This window comes from Vombatus ursinus, unplaced genomic scaffold (genome assembly GCF_900497805.2).
Source record: "Vombatus ursinus unplaced genomic scaffold, bare-nosed wombat genome assembly UNPS02014807.1, whole genome shotgun sequence".
Lineage (NCBI taxonomy): Eukaryota > Metazoa > Chordata > Mammalia > Diprotodontia > Vombatidae > Vombatus > Vombatus ursinus.
The window spans coordinates 47,512,904-47,519,643 of record NW_020954585.1 but is presented as its reverse complement, the minus strand read 5'-3'; the positions used below and the strand labels follow the sequence as shown (position 1 = coordinate 47,519,643).

The 6,740-nt window shown below is 33.9% G+C and overlaps 1 pseudogene; it reads right to left on the bottom strand.

Annotated features, from left to right (window-relative positions):
• Positions 1-5,573, bottom strand: part of LOC114052173 — a 44,138-nt pseudogene extending 38,565 nt beyond the window's left edge.
• Between the last annotated feature and the right edge of the window lie 1,167 nt (positions 5,574-6,740).

Below are 6,740 nucleotides of genomic sequence, written 5' to 3'. Positions count from 1 at the left end.
TAGATAGATAGATAGATAGATAGATAGATAGATAGATAGATAGATAGATAGATAGATAGATAGGTGATAGAGAGATAGAGCAATAGAGAAATATTCTCTTCTTCTTGGTTTAATATTTGGGTAACCTCAATCTCTTAGTAATTCTTATCTTTTTATATGTTTGTTTGTTTAGTCATTACTTCACTCATTTGTTCTAGGCAACCTGGCATTACAGACCTAGCTTGAAGAACTTTTGGAGTTGAGTCTGTCATGATAGCCCTTCTAGAGCTTCCCATACTGCTTCCTTTGTAGGGTATTAAGTCAACAGTCTATTCACCTGGGGCCTTTAGGTACTGAATTCCTGGTAAGCAGGTTGTCCCAAGCCCTAAGTGGCTAGCCTGGAATTGAGTTGAGTTCAAGATCATCTCTAGGTGTCCACATGTTGCAAACCTTCTTCAGAGTCTTGGGTACTGATTTCAGGCTCCCTCTCCAAGCTCTGCTCTGGGCTGGGGGCCAAATCTGTGATCTATTCTAGGCTAGCCTAACTTGACTTGCATTTTGGCTTATCATCTCATAATTCAGATGAAATTGCTTTTTCCAAAGGCAATAATAATCCCTTAATTGTGAAATTAAATTCAATGACTTTTTCTGTTTTCAAAGTTCTTTACTTCTCTATATCATTTGTCATTATTGACCACCCCTTCCAATTGGATGCAATGTCTTTAATATCTCTAACATGTTCACAGCTAAATAAAACAGGATTTATGCATCCACACATACAAAATTTGTAATTGTGGTAGGGTGCAGGTGGATATGTGAGACACATCTTTCATTATATTGTTGTAGCACTATTTCTTCAGAGCTACATGGCCTGACCCATAGAACACTGGACCTAGAGAGAGGAAACCCTTAGTTCAAATATGGCTTTCAGCACTGAGTAGATATGTGATCCTGGGCAACTTACCTAACCTCTGTTTGCCTCAGTTGCAAAATGGGGAAAATAATGGTACCTACTTTTGGAGTAGGATTAAATGAGTATACTTTCTTGTTATTTTTTTATATTTTTTATTATTAATTAGAAATGAGGATCAAATGAGTATACTTTTTCTTTTTTATATTTTTTATTATGAATTAGAAAAGCATCAATAAACACAAACACTTCCATTTACAAAGAATAGAAAAAAAGAATAGGAGTATATATGAAAACAAGAATCTATCATGTATAGCTTGTCTTCTAAAAAATATATATATATTTAATAAATTTGACACAACAGTGTCAACAACAGTGCCTTGCCTGTCTATTCCCTCCTGAACTTTCCTCTTTTTCATTTTTTAACTTTTTATTCTCTCTTTTTATTTATTTATATATTTTAATAATTTATTTAATTATTTTTAGCTTTCAACATTCACTTCTATAAGATTTTGAGTTTTAAATTTTCTCATATAAGCTCTACATATACTTTCATATTAAGCATATTTTCATATTAGTCATGATGTATAGAACAATTAGAACTAATGAGAGAAACCACAAGAAAGAAGAAATAAAACAAAACAACAAAAGAAAGGAGAGTAAATAGTATGCTTCCATATGCATTAAGACTCCATAGTTCTTTCTCTGGATGTGGATAGCATTTTCTAGCATGAGACTTTTAGAGATGTCTTAGTTCCTTGCATTGCTAAGAAAAGCTAAGTCTATCAAAGTCAGTCATCACACAATGTGACTGTTACTGTGTGCAATGTTCTCCTGGTTCTGCTATTTTCACTCAGCATTAATTCATATAAGTCTTTCCAGGTTTTTCTGAAGTCTGCCTGTTCATCATTTCTTATAGCACAATAGTATTCTATTACATTCATATACCACAAATTTTTTCAGCAATTCCGCTATTGATGGGCATCCCCTCAATTTCCAATTCTTTGCCACCACAAAAAGAACCGCAATAAATATTTTTGTACATATGGGTCCTTTTCCCATTTGTGTGATTTCTTTGGGATGCAGCCCTAGAAATGGAACTGCTGAGTCAAAGGGTATGCACAGTTTTATAGCCCTTTGGGCATAGTTCCAAATTGCCCTTCAGAATGAGTGGATCAATTCCCACACCCACAAACAATGCATCAGTGTTCCAATTTTCCCACATCTCCAACATTTATCATTTTCCTGTTTTGTTATGTTATCCAATCTAATAGGTGTGATGTGGTACCTCAAAGTCATTTTGATTTTCATTTCTCTAATCAATAGTGATTTAGAGCATTTTTTTCATATGGCTATAGATAGCTTTAGTTTCTTCATCTGAGAACTGCCGGTTCTTATCCTTTGACCATTTATCAATAGGGAAATGACTAGTGTTCTTATAAATTTCACTCAGTTCTCTACATATTTTAGAAATGAGACCTTTGTCAGAGACACTGGCTATAAAAATTGTTTCCCAGCTTTCTGCTTCCCTTCTAATCTTGGTTGCATTGGCTTTGTTTGTGCAAAAACTTTTCAATTTAATGTAATCAAAGTCATCCATTTTGCATTTCATAATGTTCTCTATCTGTGGTTATGAGTATATTGTTAAGGTGTATCCCACAGTACCTGAAATATAGCACATGCTTGGAAAAGTATTTTTTTACTTCCACATTTCTTTTCTACTTTCTTTCTTTCCTAAATTCCTTCCTAACTTCCTTTCTCTCTTCCTTCATTATACACTGTAGCTTACCTAAGCTCATCATATTCCTATATAATATGCTTGGGGAAGCCTACAGCTTTAATTCCTCAAAGACATTTTTAACTGCATAAAAAGACCAGCTTGCTGAAGGTGTTTGACATTTGTAGGGAAGATATGAAGCAACAGAGTCTAAATCAAGAGGTGGTGAGTTGTCTCATGTTTTCATTTGCAAATACATTTGAATTCATTGTCCTAAACTAGAATACATTGCAGAATCTTACTATTAGATCCACAATGGTCATATCTACTTTTGGTTGGGTATTAAGGAACTGGATATCCTAATATATTGTTGGTAGGATTACAGAATCAAGAAAATATTTTGGAGAGCAATTTTCCAATACATTACAAGAGTCACAAAATTGATTATGACTTTTAATCAAGCAATTCCTCTAGCAGGACATTATCACAGAAATAAACATAACATTTTAAATTACTTATGCACAGATTTTAAATTTTAAATTTTAAAAAGTGAAAATTGGACACAAATATTATGTTCAAAATTGACTAGACTAATTATGGCACATTATCATATTTGAATATAATAGAATCCCCACAATAATTATGGTTAATGTACACAGGGAAATAAGGAAGGTCCACTCTGAGGTAAGGTATAGCAAGATCAAAAAAATCAGAATGGCTGCACCCTTATGCCATAACTTCACCTACATAAAAGAGAAGAAAAAAGAAACAAAAAAAGAAATATGGGCTCAATATGTAAAATATTTCTAGAAAGCATGGATGTGAACTATATTATTTTCTTTCCTTGTTATTTATATGTTACTTCACCTGATTCTACTTCAATGTAGGCTGCAGTGTGGGATAAAATTATGACTATTATTTCAAAGGCTCAACTCAAAACTTAATTTTTTTACTTCACAACAGAGTTTCTAAAATTTTTTTAAAGAACTTGTTTGACATACCATTAATTATCTGCGTATTTAATATTGACATTATGTCCTCATCTAGGGTATAGTTATGTAGTATAAAACGGAGGGGAAATAGGATGGAGAGAAAGACACAGATAGTAATCATAACTGTAAATGTGAATGGGATGAACTCTCCCATAAAACAGAAGTGGATAGCAGAATGGAACTATAATCTTGCAATATGCTGTTTGCAAGAAACACATTTGAAACAGAGGAATATACACAGGGCAAAGGTAAAAGGCTGGAGTAATGGAGAACATTATGCTTTAGCTGAAGTAAAAAAAAAAAAAAAGCAAGGGTATCATTCCTGATCTCAGACAAAGCAAAAGAAAAATAGATCTTATTAAAAGAGATAAAGAAGGAAACTACATCCATCTCCAGAGTCACCTCATTGTATAAATGAGGAAACTGAGGCTCAGCAATTTAACATCCTTGGGGTCACATAGGTAAGTGAGCATCAAGAGAATGATCTAAATTTAGGTCCTTTCACACCTGAAAGCATTATCATTCTGGTTTGCTAGCAGCCTCCTAATCCACCATTGCTGCATTGATTTTAGCATGAATGCAGAAAAATCTCATGGCATGTAATGTTTTTATTTCCCCAGTTCTTTGACCTTCTAGTGTTTCCTGATAGCTTTAAGAAAGAACCCTGGATACTGGAATTATGATATTAAACTATCTCCCTGTTCAACAACATCAGTTGTTCAAAAATGGTCATTTTTTTATATTTATATAGAGATTACTAACAAGTACCCTCTATTCATTTATAGGGAATTTTTAAAATCCTAGTATACAAGGGACCTATGAATATCGGCTTCTACTACCTAAATAAATTAGTATGATTCAGAGTCTGCAGGAAAAAGTAAAAATGAAAATTTGTGAAGTTCCTCTAACATTTAGCAGTGACCACTGCCAAATTTTGTGATCAATTGACCAAATACCAGGGAATAAACAAAGACCTAAGCACAAAACATTTATGTGCTATAGAGCATTTTTAAATAATAGACCTTGAAGCCATCAGAAGCCTTAAAAAAATAAAGACAGCTAATGCTGAGGTGTAAGAGGTTGCAATACTTAAGGTTGTGTCTCTACCTATTCTCCTGCCAGTATGGTTCTTGGGTCTCATCAGCTTGTAGGGATTGCAACATTAGACATAATTGATCAACTGGTATTTTTTGTACAGAAAATCTACCATATCTGACATATATCCATGGCATTGACCAGTTTTCTAGTTCCCTACCTTTCCAGGACGGTGATTAGCTAAAATAGATGGATAGAGCAGAAGAGAAATGCTCAACTTTTGGTGATGCTCCCATCCCAAAGCCTTTTAAAAAGAGGATACACAAATATGTCATAAGGAATCCATACAGACTGACTGATAGAAATTGCAGTGTTTTGATCCAGTTGAACAGCAACAAATGAGTTATAATTTTTAAGACACAAGAACATACCATTTAAACTGTGATAAGTAAAATAATACAGAGCAAAATTGGAAAGGTAATAAGAAAAATAGACAATTGACATGAACTCAGGTTTCTTTAAGGAATTTTCTTGGCTTTTAAATCACTTGACCAATACCAAAGAAATATCTTCAAAATCAATTCTTTAGGGGAAAAGAGAATAGAACCTTTGATTAGGGAGTTTATAGTTTTTCCTTGCTCCTTTTTTTTTTTTTTAGCAAACTATGTCAATTCATTTACATAAACAAAGAAAGTCGGCATTTTCAGTTCCAGAAATACAAACAAATATATCCTTATTTACATTAAGCAAGGAGTAGGAGAAATTAGAAACTAGTCATTGTGAAATGTCCTGTGACAATCACAAAGGAGCTTGGTGTAATCCTTTGATAAATTGTAGCAGGAGGAAAGGAGGTTCTCACTTACAAGAACAGGAGAGTCAGGAAAAGAACAAGTAGTGCCCAGGTTCCAGCACTTAAACTTAGGATGATGTTCACTGTCATGCTCTCTTGTCGGCTTTTTATTTCTGTCTGTATTCTTCATATCTATTTGCCTCTTTGTTCTTAATACCTCAACCTGCAGTGCTATTTTAATTCCCTGACAAATTCTGAAAGGAATATGTACACTGCAAAACAAGGGGTGGAGTTAAAGGGATAACCAATGAAACCATGATCCAGCTGGGACGTTTTCTGGATCCTATATAAATCTTCATCTCTACAGTCTCAAGAGTTTATCTTTATTGCAGGAGAAAACAGTTCATGGAATTCTGTGATGGTAAGATAAGTTCAGAAAACAATAATTAACCTTAGCCATTTTAAAGACATTAACAGTAATGATACAAAACCTTTGATGTTTGTCAGAAATAGTGGTTTCAAAATCAGAGAGGGGTTGATGTTTTATGGAATTCTAAAGTACAAATGAAGCAGTCAATAAACATGTATTAAGTGCCTGAATATGCCAGGCACTACATTTAGCCCTTGGGATACAGAGATGAAAATTCTGCTGTGATAATTAATAGTTGTATGAACATAGGAATGTCATGAGTCATAGAACGATGAAAAAAGAGATGATCTCAGATTCATTAGGCATAAGTTTGAATACAAGGTCTACCACCTATTGCTTCTATGACCAAGGAAAATTTACTTTACAGGATCCAACATTTCTCATCAATAATGAGAGACTCAGAGGGCGCAAATGTCTCTCCAAGCTCTGGATGTGTCATCTTCTTGCCTTAACTTCATCATCTCAGAAATGTGAAAAATAACATTTATAATACATTCCTGACAAGTTTCTCATGAAACTCAAAAAAATTAATATCTACTAAGTGCTTTGCCAAGTTTAAATGCTATATAAATTTTAGCTATTACTAATATTGCCTTCTGCTAAAGAAGCAGTATTATGAGGAGTGGGAAATGCTAACCATAAGTTCTTGTGTCACCCACAGGGAAACATATCTGGGTTATGACCATCTTACTACAGCAAATATATAACACGCATCTTGTCTGCAGCAGACCAAACAAGTGATCATCCACTTTTTCTCTTGTTGGCTGTTGAGTCATTTCAGTCATGTCTGACTCTTCATGATCCCATTTAGGGCTTTCTTGGCAAAGATACTGGAGTGGTTTGTCATTTCTTTCTCTAGCTCATTTTACAGATGAGGAATTAAGGTT